This window comes from Schistocerca nitens, chromosome 5, assembly GCF_023898315.1.
Source record: "Schistocerca nitens isolate TAMUIC-IGC-003100 chromosome 5, iqSchNite1.1, whole genome shotgun sequence".
NCBI lineage: Eukaryota > Metazoa > Arthropoda > Insecta > Orthoptera > Acrididae > Schistocerca > Schistocerca nitens.
The window spans coordinates 444,789,428-444,809,505 of NC_064618.1; positions in this window are offsets into that span (position 1 = coordinate 444,789,428).

Sequence of the window (20,078 nt, forward strand, 5' to 3'; positions counted from 1 at the left end):
AAACCGAAGTCGATTATTCGTTTCCCTACAGAAATCCTCAGATGCTCGTTCCATTTCATAATGCTTTGCAGATATTTAAACCACGTGACTGTGTCAGGCTTGTTGTTGTGAGCTTCAGTCTGAATACTGTTTTGATACAGTTCTCCATGCTAGTCTATCCTGTGCCACTTCTCATTTGTGAGTACCTGCTGAAACCTACATCAATTAGAATGTGCTTACAGTAGTGAAGCTTTAGGCCAACTCTACCCTCCCTTATCAATTCATGTCTGCCTTTCTGTACACTCTTACGGCTGCATCAGTGAATGGTGCGTAATTGCAACTAATAACTGTTACTGTGCGTTAAACTTAATGTCCATGACTGCACCAGTTCCAGCAGCATTCCAATTTTGAGTAGCGCCATACTGTAGTTCATCTTACGTCACCTAAATGCGCAAACCATATTGTGCTGGCGTTTAGATTAGTCCTGGCCACAGTTTTGTGCATTTCACTCGCTTTCAAATCACGGAAGGCAGTGGTCAATACGCGTTGTGAATTTTGGTTAAACGGAATAATGATGAAACACGATGAGGAAAAGCAAGCAAATATATTCTAAGGAAAATGCTACAAATTTCTGGCGTACAGAAGTAATCTGAAACGGAGGATGGAATGTTACGAACAGTCGATGTCATTGGTGACGGAGCACGAATGTGCTTTGGTCACAGCTGGAGAAGTGAATCGACCATAAACTTATTTAAAGAAACCACCTCGCATTCGTGTGAAGTGATTTAGAGTTTACAGTAAGCATAAATCTAGATGTCTGGACTCAGATTTGTGGTTCACTCCTTCCGGAAATGGCTCCTTCACCATTTCACTCACTTGACTGATGAAGCTGCAGTATGGAGCATTATACTGTTGAAATAAAATTCTCAGAACTAGGGGAGTTGCACGGCAATAAACAAAGCTGTCTGTTATTCTTACGTACATACTAACTTTTTTACGGTATCATAATTTTCGTTTTCTCTGAATTCTGATGATGGATGGCAAAGTGGCACAGTTAAAAGGAATGTATCACAGAAATGAAACAGGAAGTTCCTTAAATGGTTACACAACTGAATATTCGCCTGAGCCATCAATTATCCCACGCTTCGATTGGGGTGCTTGTAGAAGTGCCAAAACCGAGAAAAATCAAATTCACCAACAATACTTACTTCTAATTTCTTCTTGCTCTTTGTTCTATGAAGGGTCTACCGATCCTGAAACACGAACGGAACAAGTTATTCATAACTTTTTCAGATTAAATGCTAAGGAGGACATATTTTACAAGGAAATTTAAAGTAAGTGTGTATTTACTTTAATTGATAGTAATTATAGCTACAAAAATTCAGTAGCAATGTCATCATACCTTTAAGGATTCTTGTTAATTTGTAGCTAAAGTTCGCTGAAGTACTATATTTTCAGCTTCATTATACAATTCAACTTCGTTTCATTTCAACGTTACATGTTAACTTATATCATGAAATAAATCTGCATATATTTTACGTAATATTTTGTTTCTATTTCAAATTTAATGTACTCTATTACTAATACGCAATCCGTTGCCAGCTTATTTTTCACAGATAGAAGGACATAAAATCATCTTATTTATTTGCTTGAAAAACTTAATCTGTAGTTTTGACATTTCGTATGTCATCTCATTCCAGTTCCAGTTGCCTTACAACAGAGGAAAACCTAACGACACTAACGACAACCGTGATCAAAACTTGGAATGATGACAGGTTTTAATTTAGTTATAGTAAAGTACATTCCAGACAAATAATGTAGAAGTGTATTTGCTTTTAAGTATAAAGAGTAAACTCGGTCTTACTTTACATGTGCAGCGTATGCGTGCTGCTATCGAACGCAGGCAATGTTCCAGTTGTTTTTAGTGCATAGTTGCAATTTCTTAGGAAGCCATGAAAGACGTTCATTAAATAGTTAACTTTCACAATATTAATTTCACGCGAGTTCTGAGTTGCTAAGCTGCTGCAAAGACATTCTGAATCCAGGTTCTGGTTTTTTAAAGTGTAATACAGTCTTTGACCTATAAAGTGAAGGTATTTCTCTGGCAACACTGTTCGAAGGGAGAGAGGGCTTTATTCGTTTTGTTTCTGTTTCCGGCTTACTATGGGACGACTGGCGTTCCTTGCTTTTCGGCATTTGGTGGATCTGGCTTATGGACGATGTGTACTTGTGTTTATGTTACATAACAATGGCCATTCTCGAGCTGTATTCTGCGAGGATTACGGTCAGTCCTCCACATGCTAGAGCTGCTTGGCGTAATACTTTGTTTATAACGCTTTCAACTCTGTAGATGTACTGGGTGGTTGTAGTTAAACTGATAGTGTTCCGAGTGCCGTAGTGAGGGCTGTGTATGTTGCACGACGCGAAACATCGTAGGTATGATCATCAATCGGTGTACTCGCGGAGTATGCTAAAAAGGAAATAGTTCCACTTTCTGCCACCACGTGAAAATGTGGAGTTGTAAGCAGTCAGTATGTGGTGGCGTGAAGAGAAAGAGGAAGAACTATCAAATACATGATACGGTGGTTCTGGCACGTTTTGCAGGATATGGTCAAAATTTAAGATACGTGTTCAATATGCTCTCCTGTCTCAGAAACTTGCTGCATCTCTAATACGTCATGGTCAACAGTTGATCATAGCATGTCCGGTGTAATAAGAGTGATGTGGCGTAGTATGCTATCCTCGAGATCAGGAAGAGTCTTGCACATCACTGATAGACACGATCTTTCAGATAACCCCACAATTCGAAGTCACAAGGATTTAGGTAGGGGGATTTAAAGGCCAAATCGCGTAAAGACGACGTGATCCTTACTGAAGGTTTCTCAAAGCAAATTTTTCACTTGGAAAGTGACATGTGACGTCGTCCCTTAGTTGTGTTCTTGCAAAGCTAGAACCAAGTGTTGCACACCGAGGTCCTTATAAAGCAAAGATGTCGCTTACGACTAACAGGTTCAAATGGCTCTGAGCACTATGGAACTTAACATCTGAGGTCATGTCCCCTAGAACTTAGAACTACTTAAACCTAACTAACCTAAGGACATCACACACATCCATGCCCGAGGCAGGATTCAAACCTGCGACGGTAGCGGTCGCGCGGATCCAGACTGAAGCGCCTAGAACCGCTCGGCCACACCGGCCGGCGTTACGACTAACAGGACAACGATGTTTCATCTCCTCGAAGAAAAGAGGGCCGAGGATGAGGGACTTGTGAAACCACACTGCACCATCACATAAGCTGAGTGCAGTGGATATTCCTGCGCTGATACTGACACTACCCAACGGGCTAAGGATCGAGCGCATTGTGCCTCCTCCAAGTTACCGATAAGCACTGAGAATGATACCAATTCACGTACTATCTGTACACAGCATTGCGTGAGGGACCGATCTTCCTCTTCGTCCTCGGACGATTGCCATGGCCGCCTGGTGAATGACCTCTCATCTAGTGACGGTCAATCCATGTCGGCCCCAGCATTAATATAACCGACGGCCACGTGTATGCCCTGTCACGTGCTGCTCCGTCTCTACCATCTCTTCGTCCCATCGGGCCTTCTGGGGATTCCGACCCGCCACCACCACCAAAGAAGGAGAATATCCTTCCTATCGTTTACAATCACACAAACTACATTAAATTGAACACTGAACTGCAACGCCTTACTGGGGGCCAACAGCGGGCAGTATACCAGAAATACCATGTCAAGTACCTGCTTTACACTATTGATGATTATCTCCAAATCCTCAACTCTGTGAAGTCAAGGGCAATGGACTATCACACTTATCAGGCTTCTGGCGACAGTAGAACAAAAATAGTCATCAAAGACCTTCCTTGTGAAGTTACAGAAACAGACGTCAGGTATGAGTTACTCCATCTCAAGTTCCTAGATATTTTGGTCCACCAGTACAACAAGAGGGATCCTGAGACCCGGAAAATAATCCCTATGCCCACCCATGTTGTCTCCCTTATTAGAGGACGTCGAACGCATTTACCAAATCAGGTATCTCCTGTGCACCAAGGTGCGTATTCAATCATATGAAGGTCACAACGGCCCCTCCATCTGCCGTAGGTGTCAACGTTCGCAACACACTGGAAATTATTGTTCAGTGTCTTTTTGGTGTTTCAAGTGTGCTGGCTCACATCCATCAGAGGACTGCAAATTCTCGACCTCAGAAAAATCCACCTTTGCCCACTGTTTGGGCACCTCTCACGATCCCCATTATCTGGCTTCCTGGAAGGGTTGCCCTATATGCTAGAAGGGTATGTAGTCTTCCAGTCGTCCATGAAGGAAACCAAGGACGAATCAGCCACTCCCGCCATCACGGGACTGCACCCATTGCCCCATCTTATGGGGTAAATCCGACGACCATCCTACCACTTTCCTCAGGCACCTGACGCTTCTGCGACACAGGAGCCCCTTCCAGCTCCATCCCCCACGACAACATTCACTGCTGTAGCTCAGGCTCCTCATGCTCATTCGTCTTCTGTGACGCATACCAACACCCACCAAGCTGAAAATTGTCTGTGACATCCTCCCACCCACCTGCTGGTGCCACAACTCTTCCTTTCAGCGCCTTCTCCACCAGCTACAATGCCAACCCCTTCCCGCTGAAGGGGCAAGCAGCCCACCCAGGATGTTCCTCCAGTGGTGGAGACAGATGATTCTTTCAGGGGTGACATGCGAGAGATCCTACAAGTAATATCTCTGTTGATGCGACCCACATCAGGGTGTTCATTCATGAAATGGCTCAAAAGATCCGTCAGTCGGAGGAGGGGCTCGCTAAGGTCATCGCCTTTGTTGATGTGCTCGGCCAGATTTTGTTATAATGGCGAATCAATACCACTCAACCATCAGTCCCCTCTGGATCTAGTTGTCTGTATTTTTAATGCTAATGGCTTTTCCTCTATGACCACTTGTGTCAGAAACCCACCTGAAACTAGGTGACGATTTTTGTCTCCGCAACATAGTTTGCTATCTCACTCACAGGATCCATCTCCAAGGTGGGGACATGGCAGTGTTTCTGCATAAGTCTCTCATCCATAATCATGAGGTTCTCCAGCCACTCTAACATATAGAGGCTACGGCAGTCACTGTTTCCACCTGCCTTGGTGCTATAACTTGTGCTGCAGTTTGAGCGCTAACCTACCACTTCTTGAAGCTAATCTCCATGCCTTGACATCATTTGACAAACTCATTGCTGGGGCAGATCTCAATGCCAAGCATCCAGCTTGGCATTCTCGCATTGCTAATCCCAAGGGCAGACTCCTCCTTGAATCCTTGACCTAGATGGTCCTTTAGCACTGTTGGTCTATGGCCCCCACGCTTCCACCCATATACCAGTCTGCTCTGATGCCAGCCAGACATTCTGGATATGGCCATTTTCAAGGACACTGGGGTGCAATTTTTGTTGGAAACACTCCACCCACTGGTCTCCGATCACAACCCCATGCTCCTGCACCTTACTGACTTTGCTCTGTCTTTAGACATCTGTTCTACCTTGACCATCACAGATTGGGAAAAGATTTGCAGGACCCCTAACAACACCAGTCGGCAACATCTCGACCTGACAACATCTGCCAATCTGGTTAGTGCTGTTGATTACCTAGCCACAAAAATCCAAAAGGTGATGAAGGTCTCTAAATCGATTATCCCACTGGCTTTAACCCCACTCGATGACTTGCCTCCCCTCTTAGGCAAACTCTAAATCCAGAAGAACTGCTGTGCAGGTGGTGGAAGCCTGTAGCCGCTTTCAGACAAAGACCACCTCTGTCTGCCCCTCACCTTTTGTCCCCAGCGGAAATCCAACGGATCCTCCGGTGGAAGTGTGGGTAGTCGGCTCCAGGTTTGGATGGTATCTTAAATGAGCACCTACACTGGCTCCCATGCAAGTCACTGGTCTTATTTACCAGCATCCCTGAACCGCTGTCTTACAACTGGCGTTTTTCTCCCAAAGTGGAAGCAGGCCAGAATGATTGCCATCCCCAAGCTCTCAAAGGATCCTATGGCCCCTACTAACAACAGACCCATTAGCCTTCTGAATACCATGACCAAGGTTCTAGAATCTTTGATCCTCCACCACATTTCCCAGTCTCTGGCAGTGGCTGGGACCATCTGTCTGGAAGAGTTTGGATTCACTTCCCACCTGTCAGCCAAACTCCAAGTCCGCCAGATCATGGAACTTGTCAGCAAGGGCTTTAACTCCTTCATGTAGACACCAGCAGTTTTCCTGGCCATGCAAAATACATATGACGAGGTCTGGCAGGACAATCTTGTGTACAAAATGCTGACACAGACCACCATCCCCAACATCTATGTGAAGATCCTGCATAATTTCCTCCATGACAGGACTTTCTTGGTTACTCAGGAAGGTCAGCACTCCAGCTTACATGTCGATGGGTACCCCTCAGGGCTCTGTGTTGTCTCCCATCCTTTTCAACATTTATGTTAACGATATGCCAGTCTCCCACACTGCCATCCTGCGCAATATGCTGATGATATGGCGCTCTGTACCACTGGCTGCAACACAGACCAGCTCATTGCTCGCCTCCAGAGGTAGGTGGACGCGACTGTGACATGATGTCGTTCCAACAAGATTGTCCTCAGTGCTGATGCCTAGGTGTCTGGATGGCTAACAAACTGCTCTTCCATCGCCATGCAGAATATGTAACCCAAAATGGACTCAAGTTGATAAAAGCGTTGTACCCAATGTTCACCAACTGAGAACTGACTCTCGACACCAAGCTCTGGCTGTACTGGATTGTTGTCCACCCTTTCCTCACCTATGGATTCACTGCGTGGGCTAGAATTAGTGTCTCCAAGATGCAGACACTCCAGCGCCTGCAGAATAACGTGCTTCAGTGGAGCCTGCATGCCCCTCCCCTCACGAGGGTAGTAATCCTCCACGAGGAAACGGACATGGCCACGCTCAAGATGTCCTAGCGAGAGAAGGCCAAAGTAGAAGCCCTCAGACATGGTCGCTGGCTTACAAAACATTAGCACAACGCCTCCCCAGAACTGGCACCGTCACCCTCTTCCTCTCACCATCCTTGAGGACTCTGATTATAACCATGGCTAACAATAGCACTGTTGCGGCCGCTAATGAAGCGCTAGTGTTAGCTTGACTACTCGATGGGTATTGACCATCATCATCCACCACTGTTCATAAGTCATGTAGTTCGCAGTTAGTTAATATTTGCCTGCGAGCTGAACTTTCACCATTGGAGGAAGGTATGGGACTTAAAGTCACAGCGCCACACCTTCAACGTGCACTCCAGTGATGTCTTTGGAATGACATCATTGTCGAATGGAACAGTTTTACTATCCACCAAGACAGTTAAGACCGTTAGCCACCAGTGAAGCTGTATTTCAACCTCCCACAAAAAATAAAAGAAAGCTGCGGTCGCGCTGGTAGGCCTGGAATAGAAGAGAGCAGTAGAAGAGTTGCAGTGATATTAACGATAACAGTGACTTATGAACTCGTGCGATTAGCTTGCATGGAAATTGTATCCATCAAAGGACATTGATTATTTTGCAAATCGCCAATTGCTTGCGACCCATCATGTAGAAACGGAAGTTAAGTATCGTCAATTCAATTACTGTAATAAACTCGATTAATATGATTTGCTGGTATGTTGTCTAGTTATCCAAGAAAACAGTTTCCTAGGCACCCAATAAGAAATGAATGGACAGGATCCCAAACTTAAGATATGGCCACACAACAAAATATTTGCCTCAGCCATCAATTATCCAATGCTTCCGTTGGGTTGCCTGTGGAAGCGACAGAACAGAGAAAAATCAAATTCTGCTGCAATACTTACTTTTAATTTCTTCTTGCTCTTTGACCTATGAAGAGTCTACCGCTCCTGAAACATTAAAGAAACAAGTTATTTATAACCTTTTTCAAATTGAATACTAAGGACGACAGATTACAAGCAAATCTGAGTTACTGGCAGTAATTAGAGCTACAAAAAAAAAAAAAAAAAAGAAAAAAAAGGCAGTTGGCAGTTGCAATGTCATCACACCTTTAAGGATTCTTGTTAATTTGCAGTTAAAGTTCTCTGAAGTACTCCAGCTTCATGTTGGAATTCAAGTTGTTTCTATTTACAATATTAACTTCGATCGTTAAATAAGTCCGCACGTATTTTGCATAACACTTTTTTTCCATTTGAAATTAGACACACTCTGTTACTAATACACAATCCGTTGCTAACTTATTTTTCGCTTTTATCAGGACATAATTTGATCCTATTTATTTAAGGGAAAAATTTAATATATAGTTCTGAAATTTCGTGTGTCATCTCATGCCTTACAGCAGAGGAAAATATAACGATAACCGTGGTCAAAACCTGGGGATGAGAACTGTTTTTAATCTAGTTATAGCAAAGCACGTTCCAGACAAAGTATGTAGAAGTGTATTTTCCTCTGAGTATAGAGTCAATTCGATCTTAGTCGACATCTGCAGCGTATGCATATCGCTATCTATCGCAGGCGACGGTCCACTTGTTTTTAGTGCTTCGTGGCAATTTCTTAGGAAGCCATAAGAAGGGTTCATTAAATAGTAATCTTTAATATGCCCACCCGGTTAACCGTGCAGTCTAACATACTGCTTTCTGGGCGAGGGGTTGTGAACCACTGATGGCTACGGCGGGGACGAAGCCTCTCTGTCGTTTCTAGATCCCCAGTTCCATACAATACAACCTTTCATATTATTCATTTCACGCGATTTCTGAGTTGCTAAGCTGCTGCAAAGACATTTTGAATTCAGGTTCTCATTTGTTAAGTGTAACACAGTCCTTGACCGATAAAGTGAAGGTATATCTCTGGCAATACTGTAAGAAGGGAGAAAAGGCTTTATTCGTTTTGATTCTGTTTCCGCTTTACTATCTGACGACTGGCGTTCTTTGCTTTTCGGCACTTGGTGGAGCTGGCTTATGGACGATGTGGGCTTGAGTTAATGCTACACAACATTGGTCATTCTCATGCTACATTCTGCAAGGATTATGGTGAGATCACCGCATGCCCGAGCTGCTTGGTGTAATACTTTGTTTACAACGCTTTCAAGTCTGTAGATGTACTGGGTGGTTATAGTTAAGCTCATAGTGCTGCAGTGAAGGCTGTATATATTGCAGGACGGATAACATAGTAGGTATGTTCATTAATCGGTGCGCTCGCGGAGTACACTGAATAAAATAAAATAAAATAAAAATAGTTCACTCACTGCCATCAGATGAAAATACGGAGCTGTAAGCAGCCAGTATGTGGTTTTGGTGAAGAAAGAGGAGAACTACCAAATACATGTTAACGGTTGTTCTGGCACGTTTAGCAGGAAACGGTCACAATTTACGACACGTGTCCAATATGCTCTCCCATCTCAACAAAGTGCTGCATCTGAGTGCGGCATGGTCGGCAGTTGATTATTGCATATGCGGTGTAATAAGAGTGATATGTCGAAGTACGCTGTCCCTCAGATCAGGAAGAGCCTGTTACATCATTTACAGACACGATCTTTCAGATAACTCCACAACCGAATGTCACATGTATTTATTTAGGGGGTTTTGGAAGGCGAAATTGCCTAATGATGGCGCGATCCTTACCGAAAGTTTCTCAAAGCAAATTTTTCACTCGGCAAGTGACATGTGGTATCGCCCCATCTTGCACGAAAATGGTGGTGTGGGCACAGTTGTGTTCTTGCAAAGCTAGAATCAAGTGTCATCTTCTTGAAGAAAAACGGACCGAGAATGAGGGAACTTGCGAAATCACAACGAACAGTCAGATAAGCAGAGTGCAGTGGATGTTCCTGCACAACATGTAACGGAGTAGAACTCCATATGTGACAGTTCTGTGCATTCACGGCATCGTACAGAGTAAAATGTGTCTCTTTCGTCAAAAGAATATTCCCCAGCCACACGTCATCCATTTCGCTACGTGCTAAAAAAACGAAGGGCAAAGTCACAGCTTTATAGCTTATCATAGGGCTTGATCTGGCGAACATTATGAATCTTGCAGGGACATCAGTGTAAAATGCGCTGCAAAATCCTTTGAACAGTTGTCCACGGTAGAGAAAATTCCAACAACACAGCTTGAGTGCTGGTTGAAGAATTTGGAGTATATGCTGCACGTTTGGTTGTAGCTATAGCAGCTTTATCAACAACTGCCATGGGAATGGATGCCTCTCTGCTGCACCACGTGATTTACCTTTTTCTTCAAATTTCTTGATAATAATCTTCAGCCCATTTATTGACACTGGGTTTCTTCGCAGCTGTTCCTTTCGACGACATTCCCGCAGTGCAGCGCTGCTATTGCTGCCGTTTTGATGAAACATATTTACAAGCAGTGTTCAGTCGTTCTTGTCAATAGAAATTGCCTTTCGTAGGAAAACTTCAATCGTCTTAACCCTTTACACCAACAGTCACTTCACAAAAAATATCAAGACGCATCGCCAAGCTCAAACAGCACACTGACGTCAACACAGCAAACAGTTCACATTCTGACTGCTTACAGCGCCATATTTACACCTGGTAGTAGAAAGTGGAATTTTTTTTAGCATAATCTGCTAGCGCACTGACTGATGAACATGACTATGCTGTTTCAGCGTCCTGTGATTTGTACTGCACGCACTACAGCACTCTGAACCGCGTAAGTTTAATTATAAGCACTCGATACCTTAACTTTCGTCGTTAAAGAGACCCTGTTCCATGTTCGCGGTACAATTGTGTTGTTTCACTTGTTCGTCTGTGAGTTTAGCGTGGTGGCTTCGTTACATTCCCTTGAAGTGCGTATGGAGTTTTTTTTGTCCTTATTTTCGTACATCGTGGACTTGTATAGCATGTGGTCCACCACGGGAGAAGTCATGCTTGTGATTGATCGTTAATTTGCTTATTAATAATCAGGAATTTTGCTAAAGATCTTTGATTTATTTTTCTCCCCATTCACTTTTGAAGTCTGCCCAATATTTGGATGGCACGCCAAGGGGCCCGGGTTCGATTCCCGGCAAAGACAGGAGATTTTCTCCGCTCAGGGACTGTGTGTTGTGTTGTCCTCATCATCATCTCATCCCCATCTCCGGCGCGCAAGTCGCCAAATGTGGCGTCGAAAGAGCCGGCCGATGTGGCCGAGCGGTTCTAGGCGCTTCAGTCTGGAACCGCGCGACCGCAACGGTCGCAGGTACGAATCCTGCCTCGGGCATGGATGTTTGTGATGTCCTTAGGTTAGTTAGGTTTAAGTAGTTCTAAGTTCTAGGGGACTGATGACCTCAGATGTTAAGTCCCATAGTTCTCAGAGCCATTTGAACCATTTGGCGTCGAATGAAATTACTACTTGCCCTCGGCGGCCGAACTTCATCGAGTGGGGAACTCCCAGCCCGAAATGCCGTACGCTCATTTCCATTTGGATGGCACACATGCTCTTGTATTCACTCTTGCGACAGTGTTTAATTTCAGCACGCACTTTACACTGAATTCTACCTCTATCGGAATTATTAGCCAAAGTGAAAGCAAATGGTATCAGCAGGAATATTTTGAATTCTTTGATCGTCTTTACAGCTTACAATGTAAGTCAGCTTTAGAATACAAGACTTCATATTGTTCAGGATTATGTTCGGCGTGACTGTTATATTTGACAAAGTTTCGACAGCAATTGCGTGGAAAATAGCATATTCCACCAAATACGTAATGACGACGCAATTTTCAGACCTTGCGGCTGTCTCCTGTCACATTTGGACAAGCCGTCCCTGCATAAAAACCCTCACTTCTGCCAGTCCCTGAAGTCATCTTCGCTTCTTCTCAATCCCTATATTTTCACCATCTGTTGTATGAATAGAATATGGCAGCCTTAATTCGCTCTCACCAGATGAGCATTGGGAAAATCTCGGTCTTTCTGTGTTCGCTAACAAGTTCTGATTTCTACGACTATCTTTATTTTTCGATCATTTATTATGTTTGTTTCTTTGTGTGCACTCTTTCTGTTCTTTCAGTTTCCAGTGAATGCGATGGGTAATTTTCACACACATTTCACGAGGATTTCGTGTTAAAATTACAGCTTCAAGGTGTGACATATATTCTCGCAACAGTCATGCGCCCAATTTATGAACTTTAAAATGATGAACTGTGCTGATACTGACGCTGGATAAGTATTTAATAATCACCAGATGTAAGGCAACTGGTTTATTGCCGAATTTCGAATATACTCATCCCCAGAGTATCAAGTCAGGGAGGAGAACTTGATACAGGCAGAACTGGTTATGTCAGTGTGACACATACCACAAAGATGAATGGGTGCAGGTTAAGTTTTTGTACCAACTAGCTACACCCCTCCCCCCGCTCACGCTCCCCCCCCCCCCGCCCGCCTCCCATGAACCATGGACCTTGCCGTTGGTGGGGACGCTTGCGTGCCTCAGCAATACAGATGGCCGTACCGTAGGTGCAACCACAACGAAGGGACGGAGGGGTATCTGTTGAGAGGCCAGCAAACGTGTGGTTCCTGAAGAGTGGCAGCAGCCTTTTCAGTAGTTGCAGGGGCAACAGTCTGGATGATTGACTGATCTGGCTCTGTAACACTAACCAAAACGGCCTTGCTGTTGTGGTACTGCGAAAAGCTGAAAGCAAGGGGAAAGTACAGCCGTAATTTTTCCTGAGGACATGCAGCTTTACTGCATGGTTAAATGATGATGGCGTCCTCTTGGGTAAAATATTCCGGAGGTAAAATAGTCCCCCATTCGGATCTCCGGGCGGGGGCTACTCAAGAGGACATTAATATCAGGAGAAAGAAAACTGGCGTTCTACGGATCGAAGCGTGGAATGTCAGATCCCTTAATCGAGCAGATAGGTTAGAATATTTAAAAAGGGAAATGGATAGGTTAAAGTTAGATATAGTGGGAATTAGTGAAGTTCGGTGGCAGAGGGAACAAGACTTTTGGTCAGGTGAATACAGGGTTATAAATACAAAATCAAATAGGGGTAATGCAGGAGTAGGTTTAATAATGTATAAAAAATAGGAGTGCGGATAAGCTACTACAAACAGCATAGTGAACGCATTATTGTGGCCAAATTAGACACGAAGCCCACGCCTACTACAGTAGTACAAGTTTATATGCCAACTAGCTCTGCAGATGATGAAGAAGTTGATGAAATGTATGATGAGATAAAAGAAATTATTCAGGTAGTGAAGGGCGACGAAAATTTAATAGTCATGGGTGACTGGAATTCGTCAGTAGGAAAAGGGAGAGAAGGAAACATAGTAGGTGAATATGGATTGGGGGTAAGAAATGAAAGAGGAAGCCGTCTGGTAGAATTTTGCACAGAACATAACTAAATCATAGCTAACACTTGGTTCAAGAATCATAAAAGAAGGTTGTATACTCGGAAGAATCCTGGCGATAATAGAAGTTATCAGATAGATTATATACTGGTAAGACAGAGATTTAGGAACCAGGTTTTAAATTGTAAGACATTTCCAGGGGCAGATGTGGACTCTGACCACAATCTATTGGTTATGACCTGTAGATTAAAATTCAAGATACTGCAAAAAGGTGGGAATTTAAGGAGATGGGACCTGGATAAACTGACTAAACCAGAGGTTGTACAGAGTTTCAGGGAGAGCATAAGGGAACAATTGACAGCAATGGGAGAAAGAAGTACAGTAGAAGAAGAATGGGTAGCTCTGAGGGATGAAGTAGTCAAGGCAGCAGAGGATCAAGTAGGTAAAAAGGCGAGAGCTAGTAGAACTCCTTGGGTAACAGAAGAAATATTGAATTTAATTGATGAAAGGAGAAAATATAAAAATTCATTAAATGAAGCAGGCAAAAAGGAATACAAACGTCTCAAAAATGAGATCGACAGGAAGTGCAAAATGTCTAAGCAGAGATGGCTAAAGGACAAATCTAAGGATGTAGAGGCTTATCTCACTAGGGGTAAGATAGATACCGCCTACAGGAAAATTAAAGAGACCTTTGGCGAAAAGAGAACCACTTGTATGAATATCAAGAGCTCAGATGGAAACCCAGTTCTAACCAAAGAAGGGAAAGCAGAAAGGCGGATGGAGTATATAGAGGGTCTATACAAGGGCGATGTAGTTGAGGACAATATTATGGAAATGGAAGAGGATGTAGATGGCTCTGAAATGGCTCTGAGCACTATGGGACTTAACATCTGTGGTCATCAGTCCCCTAGAACTTAGAACTACTTAAACCTAACTAACCTAAGTACATCACACACATCCATTCCCGAGGCAGGATTCGAACCTGCGACCATAAGGATGTAGATGAAAACGAAGTGGAAGATAAGATACTGCGTGAAGAGTTTGGCAGAGCACTGAAAGACCTAAGTCGAAACTAGGCCCCGGGAGTAGATGACATTCCTTTAGAACTACTGACAGCCTTGGGAGAGCCAGTCCAGACAAAACTCTACCATCTGGTGAGCAAGATGTATGAGACAGGCGAATATAATAATAATTCCAATCCCGAAGAAAGCAGGTGTTGACAGATGTGAAAATTACCGAACTATCAGTTTAATAAGTCACAGCTGCAAAATACTAACACGAATTCTTTACAGACGAATGGAACAACTAGTAGAAGCTGACGTCGGGGAAGATCAGTTTGGATTCCGTAGAAATATTGGAACACGTGAGGCAATACTGACCGACGACTTATCTTAGAAGAAAGACTAAGGAAAGGCAAACTTACGTTTCTAGCATTTGTAGACTTACAGAAAGCTTTTGACAATGTTTTCAAATTCTAAAGGTGGCAAGGGCAAAATACAGGGAGCGAAAGGCTATTTACAATTTGTACAGAAATCAGATGGCAGGTATAAGAGTCGAGGGATATGAAAGGGAAGCAGTGGTTGGGAAGGGAGTGAGACAGGGTTGTAGCTTCTCCCCAATGTTATTCAATCTGTATATTGAGCAAGCAGTAAAGGAAACAAAAGAAAAATTCGGTGTAGGTATTAAAATACATGGAGAAGAAATAAAATCTTTGAGGTTCGCCGATGACATTGTAATTCTGTCAGAGACAGCAAAGGACTTGGAAGACCAGTTGAACGGAATGGACAGTGTCTTGAAAGGAGGATATATGATGAACATCAACAAAAGCAAAACGAGGATAATGGAATGTAGTCGAATTAAGTCGGGTGATGCTGAGAGCATTAGGTTAGGAAATGAGACGCTTAAAGTGGTAAAGGAGTTTTGCTATTTGGGGAGCAAAATAACTGATGATGGTCGAAGTAGAGAAGATATAAAATGTAGACTGGTAATGGCAAGGAAATCGTTTCTGAAGAAGAGAAATTTGTTGACATCGAGTACAGACTTAAGTGTCAGGAAGTCGTTTCTGAAAGTATTTGTATGGAGTGTAGCCATGTATGGAAGTGAAACATGGACGATAAATAGTTTGGACAAGAAGAGAATAGAAGCTTTCGAAATGTGGTGCTACAGAAGAATGCTGAAGATTAGATGGGTAGATCACATAACTAATGAGAAGGTATTGAATAGAATTGGGGAGAAGAGGAGTTTGTGGCACAACTTGACTAGAAGAAGGGATCGGTTGGTAGGACATGTTCTGAGACATCAAGGGATCACAAATTTAGCATTGGAGGGCAGCGTGAAGGGTAAAAACCGTAGAGGGAGACCAAGAGATGAATGCACTCAGCAGGTTCAGAAGGATGTAGGTTGCAGTAGGTACTGGGAGATGAAGAAACTTGCACAGGACGGGGTAGCATGGAGAGCTGCATCAAACCAGTCTCAGGACTGAAGACCACAACAACAACAACAACAGCTACACTACTTGATAAACATGAAATCGAGTATTTTGTTCCTGCAGACGAAATCCCACGTACTTGTTATCGTTGCGAAGACGGGGGCTGTAGCTCCATTAACTCGTAGCATAAAAAAAAATTGCCACGATTACAGACATCAGATTATAGAGACGTTGGATCCTGTTTGCAGTTACTCGTATTTTCGTCGGCTCTTCTCATTAGGTTTCAGCTTAAATATCTTCAATCGGTTGCTACAAATGGCAACGTGATTTCTACGCGCAAATTGGGAAGCCGGAAGACAGTGGTGTCTCCTGGCAGTGTCTTTCGCAGGAAGGTAGAGAGCGGGGCGTCTGCAGCAGCCTTTGCTTTCGGTAGCCTCTCGTCTTAACGAGCTGCCAGCGTTAATGAGCAGGCGAACCGCGGCCGCGTGCCTCCTCAGCACGTGACGTCACGGCTCTGGCCTCCACACTGAATGTGGCTGTCTGTGGAGACAAATGACGGTGACGCGTCCGCTCCTCATCTGTCATTGCCGTTTTGGTGTTACTCCCTGAGCGGTTTATCAGAACAGCGCATTGACGGAAAGCAAAGTGACGAATTCCGTGGATGTTTGAGTCTTCATTCATTGGCACGATATCAACAAAACCTCTTCCTGTATCAGCCCCAAGATCAAGCCAACCTCACTTCTGAATCGTCTTGTTATGCGATGGTCTAACAAGAAATTTTAATATTACTATTGTTTTGTGATTTCAACAAATCACTGATGTGGGAGTATGTAGAACTAAGAAATGCTGAGTCTGAGCGTCCTCAGATAAGTAGTTTTCCCAAAAATCGCTATTTTGTCATATTTTACATTCTGCAGGATTTTAGGCTACAAAGATGAAATTTCCAGAATACTTTGATGTAAAAATTTGATGTGGAAGCTTACATAATATTATCTTTAATACTCTTTGCGTTCTAAATGAAATGCAAATTATATAATGGTAAGACAGAGATTTGGGAACCAGGTTATAAATTGTAAAACATTTCCATAGGCAGGTGTGGACTCTGTCCACAATTTATTGGTTATGAACTGTAGACTAAAACTGAAGAAACTGCAAAAAAGTGGGAATTTAAGGAGATAGGACCTGGATAAACTGACAGAACCAGAAGTTGCAGAGAGTTGCAAAGAAAGCATTAGAGAACGATTTACAAGTACGGGGGTGAGAAATACAGTAGAAGAACAATGGGTAGCTTTGAGAGATGGAATAGTGAAGGCAGCAGAAGATCATGTAGGTAAAACGACGAGGGCTAGTAGAAATCCTTCGATAACAGAAGAGATATTGAATTTAATTGTTGAAAGAGAAAATAAAAATTTCCGTAAATGAAGCAGGCAGAATGGAATACAAACGTCACAAAAATTAGATCGACAGGAAGTGCAAAATGGTTAAGCAGGGATGGCTAGAGGACAAATGTAAGGATGTAGAGGCTTATCTCACTAGGGGTAAGGTAGAAACTGCCTACAGGAAAATTACAGAGATCCTTGGAGAAAAGAAAACAACTTGCGTGAATGTCAATAGTTCAGATGGAAACCCAGTTCTAAGCAAAGAAGGGAAGGCAGAAAGGTGGAATGACTATATAGAGGATCTATGGAGGGTCTATGTACTGGAGGGCAATATTATGGAAATGGAAAAGGACGTAGATGAAGATGAAATGGGAGATACTGCGTGAAGAGTTTGACAGAGCACTGTAAGACCTGAGTCGAAACAAAGTCCCGGGAGTAGACAATATTCCATTAGAATTACTGACAGGCGAAATATCCTCAGACTTCAAGAAGAATATAATTCTTTAGCAGGTGTGAAAATTACCGAACTATCATTTTAATAAGTCACAGCTGCAAAATACTAACACGAATTCATTACAGACGAATGGAAGAACTGGTAGAAGCCGTCCTTGGGGAAGATCAGTTTGGTTTCCGTAGAAATGTTGAAACACGTGAGGAAATATTGACCCTACGACTAAACTGAGAAGATCGATCAGGAAAAGTCAAACTCGAAGTCTAGCATTTGTAGACTTGGAGAAAGCTTTAGACACTGTTGACTCTCTTTCAAATTCTGCAGGTGGCGAGGGTCAAATACAGGGAACGAAAGGCTATTTACAATTTGTACAGAAACCGAATGGCAGTTATAAGAGTAGAGGGCATGAAAGGGAAGCAATGGTTGGGAAGGGAGTGAGGTAGGGTTGTAGCTTATCCCCGATGTTATTCAATCTGTATATTGCGCAAGCAGTAAAGGAAACAAAAGAAATTTGGAGTAGGAATTAAAATCCATGGTGAAGAAATAAAAACTTTGAGGTTTTCCCGATGACATTGTAATTCAGTCAGAGACAGCAAAGGACCTGAAAGAGCATTTGAACGAAAGGGACAGTGTCTTGATAGGAGGATATAAGATGAACATCAACAAAAGCAAAACGAGGATAATGGAAGATAGTCGAATGAAATCAGGTGATTATGAAGGAATTAGATTAGGAAACGACATACTTAAAGTAGTAGAAGAGTTTTGCTAATTGGGGAGCAAAATAACTAATGATGGCCGAAGTAGAGAGGATATAAGATGTAGACTGGCAATGGCAAGAAAAGCGTTTCTGAAGAAGAGAAATTTGTTAAGTAAGAGTATAGATTTAAGTAAGAATATAGATTTCAGTAAGAGTATAGATTTAAGGGTCAGGAAGTCTTTCCTGAAAGTATTTGTAAGGAGTATCCATGGATACCAGATTTCCTGCGAGCGCAATTAAATGGAAGTGAAACGTAGACGATAAATTGTTTAGACAGGAAGGGAACAGAGGCTTTCGAAATGTGGTGCTACAGAAGAATGCTGAATATTAGATGGGTAGATCACGTAACTAATGATGAAGTATTGAATAGAATTGGGGAAAAGAGGACTTTGTGGCAGAACTTGACTAGAAGAAGGGATCAGTTGGTAGGATATGTTCTGAGGCATCAAGGGATCACCAATTTAGTCTTAGGGGGCAACGTGGTGGGTAAAAATCGTAGAGGGAGAGCGGGAGATGAGTACACTAAGTAGACTCTGAAAGATGTAGGTTGCAGTAGTTACTTGAAGAAGCTTGCACACGATAGGGTAGTATGGAGAGCTGAATCAGAGTAGTTTCTGGACTGAAGACCACAAAAACAATAATTTAGCTTCAAATTTCAGAGAGGGAGGGAAGTTAAAGTGGTTATTATTTATTGAAATGACTTATCACCGTTAGTGAAGTCAACTCAAACGGTTTTCCTCGTCTGTTTAGCTGTGTTACATTTGATTGATTAAATTACATCTTCAGCTACGCACGCACATGACACAGCTCGTAAATACCTAAAGTAATATGACTACGTTGTGCGAAAGGACTGTGAAAGTAAGTAAAAATGAAAATAAAAATGTGCGTTTCCCCTAAAAGACAAGGCTCTAGGCCACATAATAAGTCATTGCGGTGACAGTGTACTTGTGTGTGGAAAGTCTACTCATGTCATACTTTCACGCTTTATTCGGCAGCTTAACGCAAGTCCCCTCACATTTCTAGTATAGGAAATCCTAATAGCTAAACAGAGTTGTAGACTGATTGTACTAGAAAGATATCTTACAGTTCACACGAAAGAGAAAATCGGATTTCGCGTAGTACGGAAAATCAGCAACTGATTTCTGGCTAATATTGTAGTCTTATAATGATTGTTTTGTGGTTACTTTTGCTGGTCCCACATTTGATACCAAATTATATAGCGACATGCTTTGATGGGTGGACACTATGCTCCAACTGTATAGGGATCCTAATGTCCTATCAGTCGTTTTTATTGATGTCTGGACGGCACACTGCTGAAGGTAAACTAACAAAGGTAAAATTTTTAGAGTTTGGATACAGTTACAGGAGGTGAAAGTGGCTAAAAGTTAACAAGATACATTATAACAAAGGCAGCCATTATTGATTTGTGTTCGCCACGAAAGAAGGCACTACATCTTCACTTGACCTAGTTAGTTATATCGTGTGGTCCTGGAAATGCAGTTGCGTGCAGTGTACCAAATTTTTGCTAGACATCTGAGTGGCGTTTTGCCTATAATGAAAAGCCGGCGTTCCTTGGCTGCTTTCAGTGTAAGCCAACCAGACTGGACGGTGAGAGGCTCTTGAAGCGCAGTGTGCCAGGTCGCTTCGTTCCAATTTCCATTTAATTGCGCTCGCAGGAAATCTGGTATCCAGGCATTTATTTACACTAAAACCTCTGTAAGAGGTAAGAGATTGCACTAGCTTATCCATGGCCTCAGGTTTGTCTCTGGGCGAGCGT